Below are 17,779 nucleotides of genomic sequence, written 5' to 3'. Positions count from 1 at the left end.
AGGCTTTAAAAAGTAGTAATACTTCGTCGTTTTCTGAATTCTGGGAAGGATCGAACTTCAGGGGAGGATATCAAATTCTAGGTACTTGCTGAAACTCCTATATAGGACATACTAACCAGAATTTGAAAATTCTGTTGCTACAACATCAAGAATCTATTTTATCAACGATAAAGCAAAAAATCCAAGCCTAAAAAATGTCACGTCAGCTCTACTGAACCTATTTTTAATTTTCCCGGATCATTCTATTATTTTCGAAAATGCCTTTCTGATATATAGGGACAAGGAGAAACCATTTAAATTAAAAAAAAAATCTTATTAGAATCTGGCTTTCAACAGAGATGCAGGTGAATTTGGCTTATATTCAACTTGCGATAATTTACTTCAGTCCAATAAAATAAATTTTAGTTTCTCTCAATACCATTGACGTTTGTATATGATAATGAACCTTTATATCAAACAGTTCATGGTAACGAACTGTAGTAAGGAGCGACCAGGCTCAATAGTAACCGAAACTCTAAAAAACAGAATTTTGATACCAATATATACATCAAAAGAATCGGAATTTTATGCTGATTTTAAGTATATAGTTGAATCAAGGTTAGTTTTACACATCAAAAGTTTATGAGCCTGTGAAAATTGGCCTTATTTCCAAAAAAGGGGAAAACACCCCCTAAAAGTAATATAATCTTAATGAAAATTAATATTCAGCGTGTCAGAAAACCCTGCTGTAGAGGTTTCAAGCTCCTATCCGCGAAAATGTAGAATTTTGATTTTTTTTGCCAGAAGTAAGGTCACGGATGCGTATTTATATGTTTGTTTGTTTTTTCCTAGGTGTGATTGTATCAACCCAGTGGTCCTAGAATGTCGTGAGAGGGCTCATTTTAACGGAAATAAAAAGTTTTAGTGTCTTTTCAAGTGACCAAAAAAATTGGAGGGCAACTAGGCCCCCTCCCACGCTCATTTTCCCCGAAGTCACCGGATCAAAAATTTTACATAGCCATTTTGTTCAGCATAGTCGAAAAATCTAATGACTATGTCTTTGAGGACGAATCAATCCCCCAGAGTCCCCGGGGGAAGGATTACAAGTCATGAACTTACCCCATTGTCTACATATAGTATTGGTTATTGGGAAGTATACTAGCGTTTTCCGGGAAGGGATTTTTCTGGTGGTGAGAGGTCGGGGAAGGGGCTATGTGAGAGGATCTTTCCGTGGAGGAATTTATCATGGGGGAAGACAATTCACCTGAAGATGGCGCTGGGTTTTAGATCGTTATTAAAAAAAACAAAACGAGAAATTACATAAAAAACGAGTTTCTTAAGTTTAAAGTAAGGAGCAACACTAAAACTTAAAACGAACAGAAATTATTACGTATATGAGGGAGTTTGTCCCCTCCTCAATACCTCGCTCTTTACGCATAAGTTTTTTTGTAATTTCAAAAGAGCTATTTATTCTAATTAAACGGCTTTTGTGATTCAGGGGTCATTCTTGAAGAATTGGAACAAAATTTAAACTATAATGTAAAGAGCGAGGTATTGACAAGTTGGAGAACCCCTCACATACGCAATAAAAATATGCGAATATGGAAGTTCGTTACGTAAGTTAATTTGTAAGTTACGTATATTTTTTGCTAATAAAAACGATCGTAAATAAAATTAAAAGTTTTAGTGGTCTTTTTAAGTAGCCAAACAAATTAGAGGGCATCTAGGCCCCCTCCCCCGCCGCTTTTTTTTTATCAAAATCGTCCAATCAAAACTTTGAGAAAGCCATTTAGCCAAAAAAATTAAAATTAATGGGAAAATTTCATTTCAATTATTCATGTACGGTGAGTCTAAATCAAAATCTGCATCAATTCAAAAATGTTCAAAGTTTAATTTAAAAAAAGAAGTTTTTTTAACTGAAAGTGAGGAGTGACATAAAACGAACATAAATTATTCCGTATATGAAAGGGGCTGTCCTCTCCTCAACGCCCTGCTCTTTACGCTAAAGTTTTACTCTTCTCACAACTCTACTTTCAAAACAATAAAAGACTTTAGCGTAAAGAGCGGGACGTTGAGGAGGGGACAGCCAATACGGAATAATTTCTGTTCGTTTTAGCTTTTAATGTCGCTCCTCACTTTCAGTTAAAAAAAACTTGTTTTTGTATTTAATAAAAATCAAGTAAATTGTCCGGAAATAGGAAATTAAAGCGATTGGCATCTGTAACCGCTTTGAAGAAAATACGAGCTTTAAACAATATGTAATTAATTTTTTATTTTGTATAAATGTCGATGTTCTATTTGTATCATTTTACTTTATCTGTTGATGGCAACCACTGTAAACGTGACCGAATTATCCAGATATTATTTGTTTGTTTCACTGTCAAATAAAAGGATTTGTCCTTACTGAACTGTTATTTGTGCATCTTCGAAATAAAAGGATCCACGTAAAGCACGGGAGCTGGAGAGAAAAGTGGAAAAATACAACGTATTTTAAGCATATAGATTTTAGTTAATATTATTGTTATACTATTAACACAAAAGAAACATATTAGAAAGTACAAGAGTGGCTTTCTCATCACAGTCCAAATTACTTATAAGCAATCAGATTTGGCGAGGCCAAAAAATCTTTGAGCCAACCTGCAACAGGACTGCGTCTGCCAATTAGATTTTAGTCAGCCGTGGCAATTGGAGGACAGAAAGTACCTTTAGATTTAAGAAAGTACCATGTAGAAAGGCCTTGTAGATTTTTTTATTATTTTGATTAAAAAATACAATAAGAACAAAAATACTCCCCCCCTATATTTTGTAACACGTATGGGATATTTTTTTTGGGGGGGGGAGTGAGTCAAAAATATTTTTTTAAATATTTGATACTTTAAATAATTAGCATTAAGGAAATTTGAAAGTGTGGGATCTGGGCGGCCCGGGTCCCCGTTGTGTACGTGATATATGTGCATGCTTGCTTTATTGATTGTAATATCTTCCACGACAGTTTACAATGAAACCATTCGAAACAGGTGCGTTCTCTGGGTGGCATTTCGAAAGTGGCCAAATCCATCAAAACGACCAGAAAAACTGAATTGTTTCAAAAATATAGGAAAACAAAAACACAAACAACATAAATTGTTTCCAAGTTTGAACTAGGTGGCTCTCCTGCTCCTCCTGTACCTGGTTTGAATTTTTTTTTTTTTTATTATCGAACTGTTGGTGGTAACGAACTGGAGTGGACTAAGGAGGGAGTTGGCTCAATAGTAATCGAAATTCGAAAAAAGGAATTTTGATGACAATAGATACATTAAAGGAATTGGATTTGTCTACTGACCCCAAATATATAAAATTCTTTATGTTTAGTATTGGCCATCAAAGGCTACGAGCCAGAGAAAATTTGCCTGATTTTTGAAAATAGTGGGGAAACAGCCTTAAAAAGGCAAGTGATCTTAATGGAAAACACGTCGTCAGATTTAATGTATCAGAGAACGTTAGTGTAGAGGTTTCAAGCTCTTACACACAAAAATTTGGCATTTTGTATTTTTTTGCCGGATGCGTTTTGTGTTTGTTTTTTTTTTTCTCAAGGTGATTGTATCAAACCAATAGTCGTACAAAATTAGAAAGGATTCATTTGAACAGAAATCATTAGCTCTGATGTTCGTTTTAAATAATCAAAAGGATTGGAGGGCATCAAGCCCCCCCCCCCTATGCCCCCTTTTCTCCCATCTTAATGGAAAACACGTTGTCAGATTTAATGTATCAGAGAACGTTAGTGTAGAGGTTAAAAGCTCTTACACACAAAAATTTGGCATTTTGTATTTTTTTGCCGGATGCGTTTTGTGTTTGTTTTTTTCCTCAAGGTGATTGTATCAAACCAATAGTCGTACAAAATTAGAAAGGACTCATTTGAACAGAAATCGTTAGCTCTGATGTTCGTTTTAAATAATCAAAAGGATTGGAGGGCATCAAGAACCCCCCCCCCCCCTTTGCCCCCTTTTCTCCCAAAGACATCTGACGAAATTTTCAGATAGTAATTGATTTAACATAGTTGAAAGGTCCAATAACTATGCCTTTTGGGATGACGTGCCCCCCCATCATCCATGGGGAATAGGTTGTAAGCTACGCAATTTGCCCATTGTTCACAAATTATATTTGTTGTTGGGAGATATACGGGCATTTTGATTTTCCTTAGGAAGGAAAGTTTCCCAGGGGAAATTTTTACATGGGGTGAATGGAAGGGGGCTTCTTGATGCGATTTGAAAAACGGTCAGAAATCAAACCAAAAAATATACAAGCTTTTGAGTTGAAAATAAGGGACAGCGGCAAAACGTAAAGCGAATAGAAATCACTCCGTATATGAGGCCACTGCCCCTTCCTCCATCCACACTCTTTACGCTTAAGTTTGCTTTTTTGTCATAATTCTTTAAGAAAGACTGCTGAAACACAATGGCTGTTGAATTTGGATGAAAAGTATTCTGAAAGAACTGTAAGATTTCAGCGCAAAGAGTAAGGGCTGAGGAAGGGGTAGTCCCCCTCATAAATCAGAATACTTTCTATTCGTTTTAAATTATTATGTTGCTCCTTACTTTCAGATGAAGAATTACTAATGAGTAATTACTAAGCGTATCCTTCATTACTTGAATTACTAAGTGTCTAATATTAGTCAACCTATCAAAAGAGCCAGGCGGCAGATATTGGGCGTACTTATACTTTGGCAGATATTTAGTTAATATTTTTGTTATGCTATTCATGGGTTTTTCATCACAATTCAAATGGCGGTACTTGTGTATTATTCAGAACACAGTCAATAAGTGAAGTTAGGCTCTTTCGTGAAACAAACTACGATGCAGGTACATTTTAATTAAATATTTGGTACTTGTTTATTATTCAATTGATTCAATTCAGAACACAATCAAGAATTTTGCTGAGAAAATCCGGATCCATGGCCAAGAAGACAAAACTCAATTTAGTTTGCTACACATAGTGATAGAAAATAGTGTATGAACATATATTTTGAAATGGAGATTTGTGATTTGCCAAAGACTGAAAAAGAGGCAATTATGTTTTTTCCAGGATAAGGGGTTGTTCCCCGCAACAGAACAGTGCGGCAATGGACACAACATGACTTTATAACCTAAGCTGACATCATAGTTTGGTTCACAAAGAACCTAATGTCACTTATTGAGTGTGTTCTGAATAATACACAAGTTCCCAAATGGCTAATAATCTTTTGGCCAAATGGCCAAAAAATCTTTGTACGAACCTGCAACGGGACTGCGTCTACCGAGTGTACTTTATTCAACCGTGCCAATTAGAGGACATGAAGGGAATTACACACGTAGATTTTGTTTTTTTCTTTGTTTTCATCAAAAAATAAAATGAAACAAAAATATTCCTTCCCCTAGATTTTGAATAGCCTTTTCAAACATTAATAGTCTTTTGATTTCTGAAGACAGATAGCCTACACCTCCCAAAGAAAGCTGCGCTTACATAAACTAGTTTATGGCGCATGTGTTTACCTTCTTGTTTGCTGATTTTTACTCACGTCTCTTTTTTTAAATTAATTAAAAAAAAACAAGTTTTTTAAATGAAAGTAAGGAGCGACATTAAAACTTAAAACGAACAAAAATTACTCCGTATATGAAAGCTTCTCCTTCTCAACGCCCCGCTCTTTACGCTAAATTTTGAGTCTTTCTCTTAACTCTACATTTTAAAACAGTAAAAAAAATTTAGCGTTAAGAGCGGGGCGTTGAGAAGGAAAAGCCCCTTTCATATACAGAGTAATTTCTTTTTGTTTTAAGTTTTAATGTCGCTCCTTACTTTCATTCAAAAACTTGTTTTTTTTTTTATTTAATTTCTGAACGTTTTTGGATCAATGCATGTTTTGATTTTGGCTCTCCGCAGAGGAATAATTAAAACGAAATTTGTATATATTTTTTTTTTTGGCTAAATGGCTTTCTCATAATTTTGATCGAATGATTTTGAGAAATAAGAGCGGGGGAGGAAGCCTAGTTGCCCTCCGATTTTCGGTTAATTAAAAAGGCAACTAGAACTTTTAATTTTTTACGAATCTTTTTATAAGTAAAAGATATACGTAACTTATTAATTAGCTTCCGTAAAGAACTTTTGTATTCTCATGTTTTTATTACATATATGAGGGGGTTCGCCCCCTCGTCAGTACCTCGCTCTTTACACTAAAGCTTAAATTTTGTCCCAATTCATTAAGAATGACCCCTGAATCGCAAAAGCTGCAGAATAAATAGTTGAAATTACTAAAAATACTTTAGCGTAAAGAGTGAGGTATTAGGAGGGGGCGAGCCCCTCATATGGGTAATAATTTCTGTTCGTTTTAAGTTTTAATGTAGCTCGTTAATTTCATTTAAAAAACTTGTTTTTTTTATTTAATACAATAATAAGATAGCCATTGAGCAGCTTTAGAAAAAGCTCGAAGGATTTATTTTTACAATTCTTTTTTTCTGACAAGCTGTAATTTAAACAGATATAAAATAATTGTTTAAGGTGTATGATAAATCCAGATTTTGGACAACACTGTAACACTGTAATGCTGCTACTTATTTCCAGCTGAAAAAAAAACTTTTTCATATTTATTTATTTATTTTTTTATTATTATTTATTTATTTTTTATATATTATATTATTATAATATTATTATTATTATATATTATTATAATATTATTATTATTATTAATATTATAATATTATTATTATTATTATAATATTATATTATTATATATTATTTTTTATATATTATTTATTTATTTATTATTATTTATTTTATTATTTATTTTTTCTTTGTTTTTTTTTTAAGTAATGCCAGTAAATCCAGCACTCCCTTCATGGAAATTTTCTTCCCCCATGATAAATTCCTCGATGGAAAGTTTCCCCAGCATATCCCCCTCTTCTCAACCCCTACCTCCATCCAAAAAATCCTGAAAACGCCTGTACACTTCCCAATAACCATTACTATATGTAAGCACTGGTCAAAGTTTTGAACTTGTAACCCCTCCCACGGGGACTGTAGGGGAGTAAGTCGTCCCCAAAGACATAATTATAAGGTTTTTGCGACTACGCTGAATAAAAAGGCTATCTCAGAATTTTGATCCGTTGACTTTGGGAAAATAATTAGCGTGGGAGGGGGCCTTGGTGCCCTCCAATTTTTTTGGTCACTTAAAAAGGGCACTAGAACTTTTCCTTTCCGTTAGAATGAGCCCTCTCGCAAGATTCTAGGACCACTTGGTCGATAGGATGACCCCTGGAAAAAAAACAACAAATAAACACGCACCCGTGATTTGTTTTCTGGCAAAAAAAAATACGAAATTCCACATTTTTATAGATAGGAGCTTGAAACTTCTACAATAGGGTTCTCTGGTACGCTGAATCTGACGGTGTGATTTTCGTTAAGATTCTATGACTTTTAAGGGGTGTTTCCATCTATTTTCTAAAATAAGGCAAATTTTCTCAGGCTCTTAACTTTTGACGGGTAAGACTAAATTTGATGAAACTTATATATTTAAAATCAGCATTAAAATGCAATTCTTTTGATGTAGCTATTGGTACCAAAATTCCATTTTTTTTTAGAGTTTTGGTTACTATTGAGCCGGGTCGCTCCTTACTACAGTTCGTTACCACGAATTGTTTGATTTGTGCCAGCTACTACCAGAAACTGCAGAACCAGAAACTGCAGAAACCAGAAACTGCAGAACCAGAAACTGCAGAAACCAGAAACTGCAGAACTACACATGGAGGTATATTCGTTAAGAATTGGATTCCCGGTTTTTCCAAATTTCTTAAGATATATATTGTTGTGGAAGTTTCCCCTTAAACAGGTCAATCAGATATCGTTTTCACTCTCCTTGACGCTTTAAGATAAATGTAGGAATCATGCATTTTAAAATCGGGTATTATCGTGGTTACCGATAATGCAACCTCCAGTGGGTACTGGAGGTTTCATTAAAAAAAAGGGAATCTCTAGTTGATGTTTATAGTTGTATGAATAATCTGTCGGCTTGCTGCATAACTTTATTCTTTCGAATTGTCTGGTGAAATTAGATATTATAAAAACGTTGTTATGAAATTTAACATTTGGCAACATTTTCGCAATATCTATGGAAACGTTAACCTGGAAAACATGTGGGCGACAGTTTTGTCTCAAAATCCTTTTCCTTGTCCCTTAATGTTGTTTCTGAGTTTTCCTCAGATCTATTTAGCCAGCAGACTTGCTGATACAAGTCAAAACTTAGAAAAAAAAATTTGATCTCAGTTTACTTTATGCCCTTATCAAACAGTTCGTGGTAACGAACTGTAGTAAGGAGCGACCCGGCTCAATAGTAACCGAAACTCTAAATTTGCCCTATTTTAGAAAATAGGCCCCCTAAAAGTCATACAATCTTAACGAAAATCACACCATCACATTCAGTGTATAAGAGAACCTTATTGTAGAAGTTTCAAGCTCCTATCTACAAAAATGTGGAATTTCGCATTTTTTGCCAGAAGACAAATCACGGATGTGTGTTTATTTGTTTTTTTTCCCAGGGGTGATTGTATCGACCCAGTGGTCCTAGAATGTCGCAAGATGGCTCATTCTAACGAAAATTAAAAGTTCTAGTGCCCTTTTTAAGTGACAAAAAAATTGGAGGGCACCTAGGCCCCCTCCCACGCTCATTTTTCTCCAAAGTCACCGGATCAAAATTCTGAAATAGCGATTTTATTCACCATAGTCGAAAAACCTAATAACTATGTCTTTGGGGACGATTTACTCCCGCACAGTCCCCATGGGAGGGGTTGTAAGTTACAAACTTTGACATGTGTTTACATCTAGTAATGATTATTTGGAAGTGTACGGATTATTTATGGGATTTTTTTGGTGTGGGAGGGATAGTTGAGGTGGGGGGGGTTACGTGGGAGGATGTTTCCATGGAAAAACTTCTCATGGGGGAAGAGACTTTCAATGAAGGGGCGCTGGATTTTTTTAGTATTATTAAAAAAAAAAACAATGAAAAAATAAATAAGAAAAGTTTTTTCTACTGAAAGTGAGGAGCAGCATTAAACCTTAAAACGAGCAAAAATTATTGCGCATACGAGGGGTTTACCTCCTCGTAATACCTCGCTCTTTACGCTAAAGTATTTTTGTAATTTCAACTATTTATTCTACGGCCTTTGTGATTCAAGGGTCATTCTTAAGGAATTGGGACAGAATTTAAGCTTTAATGTAAAGAGCGAGGTGTCGACGAGGGGTGAATTTTCCTCATATACGCAATAAAAACATACGAATATAGAAGTTCGTTACGTAAGTTAATTCGTAAATTACGAAAATTACGTAAATCGTAATTATATTCGTATTCGTATTCGTATTATATTCGTAATTATATCATATTCGTAAATATGAAATGTTAGTAAAAAAAATTAAAAGTTCTAGTTGCCTTTTTAAGTAATAAAAAAATTGGAGGGCAACTAGGCTTCCTCCCTCTCTCCTTTTTTCTCAAAATCTTCTGATTAAAACTATGAGAAAGCCATTTAGCAATAAAAAAATTAATATGAAAACTTTATTTTAGTTATTTATGTGCGGAGAGCCAAGATCAAAACATGCATTAATTAAAAAACGTCCAGAAATTAATAAAAAACAATTTTTTTTTAATGAAAGTAAGGAGCGATATTAAAACTTAAAACGAACAGAAATTACTCCGTATATGAAAGGGGTTTTTCCTCCTCAACGCCGCGCTCTTAAAGCTAAAGTTTTTTACTGTTTTAAGAAGTAGAGTTAAGAGAAAGAGTCAAACTGTAGCGTAAAGAGCGAGGCGTTGAGGAGGAAAAGAGCGAGGACGTTGAGGAAGGAGCAGCCCCTTTCATACACGGAGTAATTTCTGTTCGGTTTACGTTTTAATATCGCTTCTTACTTTCATTTAAAAAAACTTGTTTTTTTTATTCAATCTCAACTAAGCACAATTTTAACTTCATTCTTACTATTTTTCATTCATAAAATTTAAGTTTGTTGTATTTTTAGGATCGCTTCTAGTTTAACAGCATCTAGACCCCCTCCTTTCTTAGTGCCTGGATACTCCTTTAGCTTTGTCCAAAAGTTTGTTGATTTTTCTTAGTGTTTTATTGTTCTAATTTTTCATCTACCGTGGATTCATGATGCCTATCTAAAAAAAAAGAAGACAAAACAGAAGTTTGGATGCAGTGTAGGGATGCATCCAGGGAATCCCGGGATGCGTTTAAGCTTGAAGTAACCCCTCCCCTCTTTGCGTACATCCCTGAGACTAGAGTTGAATTTCTCATGCCTTGCAAATTTAGCTTAAGAATAACAAGTTGCGGAACTTATCTTTTAACAACGAAGACAATTATTTTTGGGCTTTAGCCCCGTCTCCTGCTTGACCCAGAGAGGTAACTAGGGTTTTCAGTGCCCACAGGTAATTTTAGTTTTGTTCCCCCCTACAATCACAAGCTTCTCAGAGGCTGCGCCCGGGGACAGCAGTCCTTCTTGCTATGCCACTGGCCCGACTAGGTTGTTGGTATAGGCTTGACTCTGTATTTGAAATTTTTTGTAGCCTTGTTATGCTACCTCTTGCAAAGCTTTATATGACTATCTGTCAAAGCTGTCGTGCCACATTTCAAGACTTCCTCTTTTCCTGTTTATTATTTAAAAAGCTAACAATAACAACGGATGTACATTCAAGTGCAGTGATGTGTGCATAGTACTGCTCATTCATTTTTCATTTAACGTCTCCACTCATTCGAATCAACTTGAAGTGCTTTATTCTAAACTTTGGGAATTTGAAAATGTTGGAATTTAGGATCTGGAATGAATCTCTGAGATGGTTTGACATTCTTGCCAAACATTCTTGGAAATTGTAAGTTTATATATCTGGTTTACCTAAGCTATCTCGACAGGCATAGGACTCCTTGCCATCTTCATATTCTGCCAGGCAAGCGCTGACTTGAATAATTGAAAGCTATACTCCTAAGAAAATTTTATCAAAGCAGGAACTTACGCATGGGTAAGGAGCCTCAAGACCTGAGCCTACCGAAGTCCTTAGCTTTCTTAGTTTCTAGGACCTTCTTATTCAAACTATGAAATTTTTTTGTAGCATTCACCCCTCCCCACCAGAGGAAATCCTATGAACGTGCCTCAACTAAAGTTGTAAGTACGCCATTTCACTGACCTCAGGGAAACTGAGAAATTATAAACTGGTTTTACATTTCTTCTTTAAAAATAAGTGCCAAATGCTAATATAGGAACAGCATTAGTATTTATTTATTTAGTCGAACAACACAAAAGGTATACCAAGACGGAGTACAAAAAAGGGTGAAAAAACAGGGATAAAAAGTATCACAGCGTCTATCAAAACAATTGACAAAGATTCTTTAAAAAATTTTAAGAATTGTCTGATAGATACAAATTCTAACATCACTGTGTAAGAAGGGTTTTGCCACACAGATGAAAACCGATTTTATGGTTGTTTCAAAATAAGTTTTTATAGAACTGTTTCTGGGTAGGCTATATTATATTTGCAGATTAATGCTGAATATTGGCGTAATGTTCGTAATATCTTGACGTAATTTTTAAATTCAGCTTTTTCTATTAAAATGTAAAAAAGAAGAAATCAGCTCGTCAGTATCTTCGAAAAAGTCGTTATATGGCTTTACACCAAAAATATAAAAATACAATTAAAAAAAGTTCGTTTTCAAAATCGATCAAAAAATAGAAAATAGTTTTTTTTTCAGAATCTATTAGTAAAAAAGATTTATACAGAACGGATTAAGCTGTAAATAACATAGGTATCAAATTGATCTAAGTTGTCAATACGTAAATTAAAAAATTCAGTGAGTTGAGGAAAACAAAAGAATGTCAAGTTTTATAGAGCACTATCTCATTATCATTTTCGAATTTCTTAGTCAATTTTGAAAATAAATTCGAAAAAATTATATTCATTGTTTTTTACTTTTTAGTCTTTCCTAAGACTAATAAATTTATTCTTCTCTAAGGCAAAAATTTGCCATATCTGGCCAATGTTTTTATTGCTTCGCCATCAAATCTTGTAAAGCGGAATTTATTTTATACTTTTTGCTGTACCCAGTCACCAGTTTTTGCCGTTCTATTTATATAGATAGGAGAATAGTAAAAGTAGCTGTAAGTAAGACGGCACTAGACCCTTAAGGTCCGAACCGGCGGTGCTGATCTCCGTTTCATGGCCCTTCATCCAGGAAGTGTAATGCGGGGCTGGGGCCCAACCATCCTGCACTTTCACACAACCTTCCTCAGATTTCTCCAGGTACCCATTTAGAGCTGGGTCGACTCTGGCTGAGCTTAAAGTCACGCCACTGACCCCCGTCCCAAACTAAATAACCGGTCACAACTAGGATTGAATCCGTGCTCCTTGGACAAAGGATTCCCACACCAGCGTGCCAACCACCTAGCCAGGACGGCTATAGGAGAATGCAAGGGGGGGGGATTTTGGTCTTGTATTATGGAAAAACACAGTTAAGGCGACAAGTATAACTAGTCGCAAACTCAGATGTATTAGTTCACCTGGAACCTCAAAACTTCTTGCCATGGATATTTGTCAAAAAGCTTTCTAGGCCGTGGTTAATCATTTGCTTTGAGGAACACATTTACACAAGCATTAGAAAGGTCTTAAAATACTTTTAAATAGTGTTTAGGGTTTTTCATGTTTTATAATCAAAGTTGTAACAGCAGCAGCGACCTAGCAAAGAGCGAACCGCAGTGTGCAGCAATCGAAAGTTCAAAACGCGTCTTGTAAAATAAAACTGTCCTGTGGAAAAAAGAATCTTCACTTGAAAGGTGATTAAGGAATGATACCTATTATAGTATTGGCGACAAGTATAACTGGCGTATCAGGGTTGATAGAAGACTCATTCGACGCGGAATTCTCCGAGTAATTTTCCTGGAAAGTTTCGTCGGAAAATCTTAACCCCCCGATTTTCTAGCTTAGAAAAACCCATTTCCTCATAAGAGCCCATGTTAATTTTTGAAATTCTTAAAAGTTATTTAAAAGTTATATTTATACACATGCAGCTAACATTATACAACATTGCTGCAACTATTATTAGTTAACACACCAAAAACATCCTCCAAAACTTGCACACTGTTGGTTATCGCTAATAAAACTGTCCTGTGGAAAAAAGAATCTTCACTTGAAAGGTGATTAAGGAATGATACCTATTATACAGGTTCTTCATAATAGTAAAAACGATATTAGAGCCCCTCAAACATGACGGTGGATCGAAATAAGAATTGCACCGGCGGAGTCGCCATCGTCAAAAACACTTCAATGGAGGTTTTGAGACCGTCGTCTTGAAAAAAAAAAGAAAAGGACTTTTTTTGCATAGGTAATAGTGATGTCTCCTTTTTTCTTTCTTTTTTTCGTCAGATCTAGCAGGCTAGTGGAAAACCATAGAGCCATTGTTTAATGGTTCATTCAAAAGGTCTTGACCACATCTAAATGTCTTTGGTTCGTCTTACTAACGCCATTATAAAGTACCATGATGCCACTTTTAACACCATTTATGGAGTTGAAAAGCTAGAGAGCGTAAAACGGACACCATTTAGTCTCTATGTTCGAAAACCATTAACTGAGGGGCTCAAATTCCCGCTCTCGTATACTCCCCCTAAGAAAAAATGTTTAAAAAAAAGAAAGAAGAAAAAATCATTTAAATTTGGTTCAGGAATAGTAGCTGCTATTTGTATATCTTAACAGTAAAAGTTAGTTATGAAATAGTTTTTCAGCTATTTCGAAAAAGGGTTTGAAAAGTTGAGGTTACTCTTTTTCTTTTGTTATTTCCCCTGCACTAGTGATGAACTGGAACGTCGTAAAGACCGGTTTAAGGTCTCATTTGAAAACTGAACTTGCACAGGATTTTTAGAGAATTTAAATTGTGCGCTGAAAGTGTCAATATCATGACCGGTGGAAGATTTTTTGAGAACTGTGTAAATCAGTCTTTTATATCCTGCAGGGTACTTAGGACTTTATCCTGAAAAAATATAATTGCTGTTCTTCGGTCCTTGGCAAATCCTAAATCTTGATTCGAACATCCAGGGTGAGACGCTATATTCTATAACTATACATCGCAAACTAACCGGTTATTGTCTATCTGATCTTCGGGATACAGATTCTCGAGTGTATCTCGTATAATACATACCAAACTCCAATCTCCTCCCTTAAGGTTCTAGGCGTTTACCCCCCTGAAAATAACACCCCCGTGGAAAATAAGGCTTCCAAATTTGAGATTTTTTTTTTAGTTTCGTCGAAAAGTGCTAAGAAAGGGAAAAAGAGGAATTAACCCACCAAAAGTATCTTAAAAACTTAGAAAAAAGGCAAATACGTTTTCAAACAGTTCGTGGTAACCGGAACTCTAAAAAACGGAATTTTGATACCAACAGTTACATCAAAACAATCGCATTTTAATGCTGATTTTAAATATATAAATTTCATCAAGTTTAGTCCTACCCATCAAAAGTTACACGCCTAAGAAAATTTGCTTTACTTTAGAAAATAGGGGGAAACACCCCCTAAGAGTCATAGAAGCTTAACGAAAATCACACCATCAGATTCAGCGTATCAGAGAACCCCCCTTGAAAGACGGTAACTTATAATCTCTTGCCACGCTAAGATAATAATAGCCAACGATTTGTAGCTTGCATGGGTGGCCTTAAAATTGTAATTGATGATGCTTAAAATAGTAATACTAGTTTGGCTAAGTTTTTAAGATACCTTTTTTTTCTTTCGGAGCTTGAAATAAGAAATTGCAGATATAATTGAGTGAAGTAGTATTTAAAGAACGAATTAGTCAGCTCTGTTTAGTCTAAAAAGGGCACTAAATTTTGACTTGGACGTACTAGCACCAAACCTTTTAGATGTGGTAAAATAAAATTGCCATTTTTGCGCTCGAAGCCATCTTGACTTGTCTAAACTATCAATTATTTAATGTTTCCGGATAACTAATTCATCCCTAAATAGTTGTTGACTTTATTTTCTTGGTTGGGTGTACTATATTTGGACATAGGCTATGGTCGACTGAATGTCTTTACGAGAAGCAGAGAAGTAATTGGCGGAAGATGTGAATAAATTTGTAATGCTTGGCCATAATCCATCGTATGAATTGCGTCATTAATGACATATATTTCTTTAGCTAAATCATCTTTTATAAGAACTACGCTTATTTGTGAACGTATGCTTATCTTTGGTAGTTCTTTTTTCTGACAATCTCTTTTGAAATGGATTTATATTTTTCGAGGTAGTACTTTTTTTAAAAGCATTGGTCAACTGGAACAAAAATAGAAATTATTAAACAGAATTGTAGGAATAAAAAGTCACCAATTTCTAATATTAAATGATGTTCATTTACTTTAATTTCTTCTTTCTAAAACAAAAGAGACCCTAAATTTAAAAACCTGAAAAATACTAAGAACATTAAAATATTTTGGGTTTTTGTGTATTATCCACTATGCACTCGAGAATTTGGATCTGCAAGATCTGACAGTAACCAGTTTATACCTGTCAGTATCCGAAAATTATGATGAAAAAGTATATGATACAAAAGTGCCACCTTTGCCTCTCACAGAGACTACCTGTCTTTGCTTTTCTCTAATTAGCCCTGACTCTTAATTCTTTCATCACTTCTTCCAAGTTGATTCAAAAATAAGAGGAAAATCAAAAGGGTATTACGTGCATATGTGGCTGTACCCCAATTTTTCAGCGTTGCCACGTTGAACTGTGAAAATAAATAAACGAAATTGATTAGTTAAATTTGACAGCGCTTTTTGACAAAAAATACAATTATTAACGATCTGTGAATTCGGAAAAAAAACTATAACTTCAAGGGAAAGCTTCACCATCGTAAGCTGTCTCAGTGTGTTTTCAGCTTATTTTTCTCTCACTTTTCTATTTTTTTACTCCGCTACTGTCACTCCGCTACTTCCACTACTGTCACTACTGTCACTGTCACTTCTGCTACTGTCGTAATCCGTATAACTGCACATGTTGGTCTTTTTCATCAAAATGAATTCCCGATTGACGTTTGACTTTTTTTTTTAGCTTTATTTACATAATAAATAAAAACACAAACTATTACAGATATATATCATTACGCTAGGAAAAAATCTAAATTTTGCTAACACGTAGCGATTAAGTACATAAGCATTCCTAAAGGCATCCTAAATTAATAATAATAAAAAAACATGCATAAATATTCCTAGAAGCAACCTAGACTAATTAAAATAATAATATAAAAGGGAAAAAAGGATAATCACCTTCTCTCAAACACCCCCAGGGTTACAACCACCATCCAAATACAACTCCACCCACCTGATATTAGATATTAGATTAAATCTAATTTAATCTAATTTGTTTAATCTAATTTAAATCTATTTGTGGTTGTGTAAGCTTCCATGTAACCAATTTAAACAGCCAGGTGCCATTCTCACTGTCCATGGCTTTTTAAATATTTTAATTCTTGCCGTATTAAATATTCTAATATTAAACATTAGTTAATATGTTTAATGTTTAAAAACAAGTATCATAACTAAAGAATGCCGATTTGTATGTTTTATCAATTGTGTAAAAATGTAAAATTAGAAAGTTCCGTCAATTAAAGTCAATAAGAAAAAGGGAAAAGAGTCAGTCAAACAGAAATCAAATGTCGAAACCATAAAATTCTACTAAAAACAGAAAGTATACGGACTGAAAAGTCGGTAATAATATGGGAGCTAATCATTAAGCCTGGAAACAAAGGGGAAAAATAAAACCCGTTGTATACCTTTCCGTTCGCAGTAAATTAGATGCCCTTTATTCCCTTGGAGGGAGTCTCCCCATTGGAATGTGACTGGGGGGGGGGGGGTGGAGTGTGACGGGGGAGGGGATATTTTATGTTTCAGCTCACATCTGTCATTTAGGGCGACCAAAACTGCCTTATTTAAAAGGTGGGTGTAATCTCCAGAGGTCTCTTCTGAACTGTTTCAATTCTATGTCAGTTTCTCTTAATTATTCCTTAATTCCAAACAGTACACGTACATTCTAATGAAGGATGAACGAGATTTGTTAATTTTAAGAATCTGATAAATTAAAATAGAAGCTCAAGTAGATTAAGGGATAGGCTAGCCTTTTCTGTAATTGAACAAAAAAAAAAAACAATTTTTTTTTTAATGAAAGTAAGGAGTGACATTAAAACTTAAAACGAACAAAAATTACTCCGTATATGAAAGGGGCTTTTCCTACTCAATGCCCCGCTCTTTACGCTAAAGTTTGACTCTTTCTCTTAACTCTACTTTTTAACACAGTGAAAAACTTTAGCGTAAAGAACGGGGCATTGAGGAGGAAAAGCCCCTTTCATATACGGATTAATTTCTGTTCGTCTTAAGTCTTAATGTCGCTCCTTCCTTTCATTTATAAAAACTTGTTTTTTTGCTTAATTTCTGGACGTTTTTGAATTAATGCATGTTTTGATGTTGGCTCTCCGCACATAAATAATTAAAACGAAATTTGCATATTGTTTTTTTTTTTTTGGCTAAATGGCTTTCTCATAGTTTTAATCGGAAGATTTTGAGAAAAAAGGAGCAAGGGAGGAGGCCTAGTTGCCCTCCAATTTTTTGATTACTTAAAAAGGCAACTATAACTTTTAATTTTTTATTAACGTTTTCATAAGTAAAAAATATACGTAACTTGTGAATTAAATTACGTAGCTAACTTATATATTCGTATGCTTTTATTGCATATATGAGGGGGCTCACCCCTCGTCGATACCTCGCTCTTTACACTAAAGTTTAAATTTTCTCC

At 34.7% G+C, this 17,779-nt stretch overlaps 1 protein-coding gene across 1 annotated transcript in view; it reads left to right on the top strand.

Annotated features, from left to right (window-relative positions):
* The window catches only part of LOC136029867 (rho GTPase-activating protein 21-B-like), a gene marked incomplete in the record, with an annotated part of 199,960 nt that overhangs the window by 64,062 nt on the left and 118,119 nt on the right, over positions 1–17,779 (top strand).

Source organism: Artemia franciscana, chromosome 8, assembly GCF_032884065.1.
Source record: "Artemia franciscana chromosome 8, ASM3288406v1, whole genome shotgun sequence".
Taxonomy (NCBI): Eukaryota; Metazoa; Arthropoda; class Branchiopoda; order Anostraca; family Artemiidae; genus Artemia; species Artemia franciscana.
The sequence above is the reverse complement of the archived record's forward strand: the minus strand, read 5'-3'. Positions and strand labels throughout refer to the sequence as shown.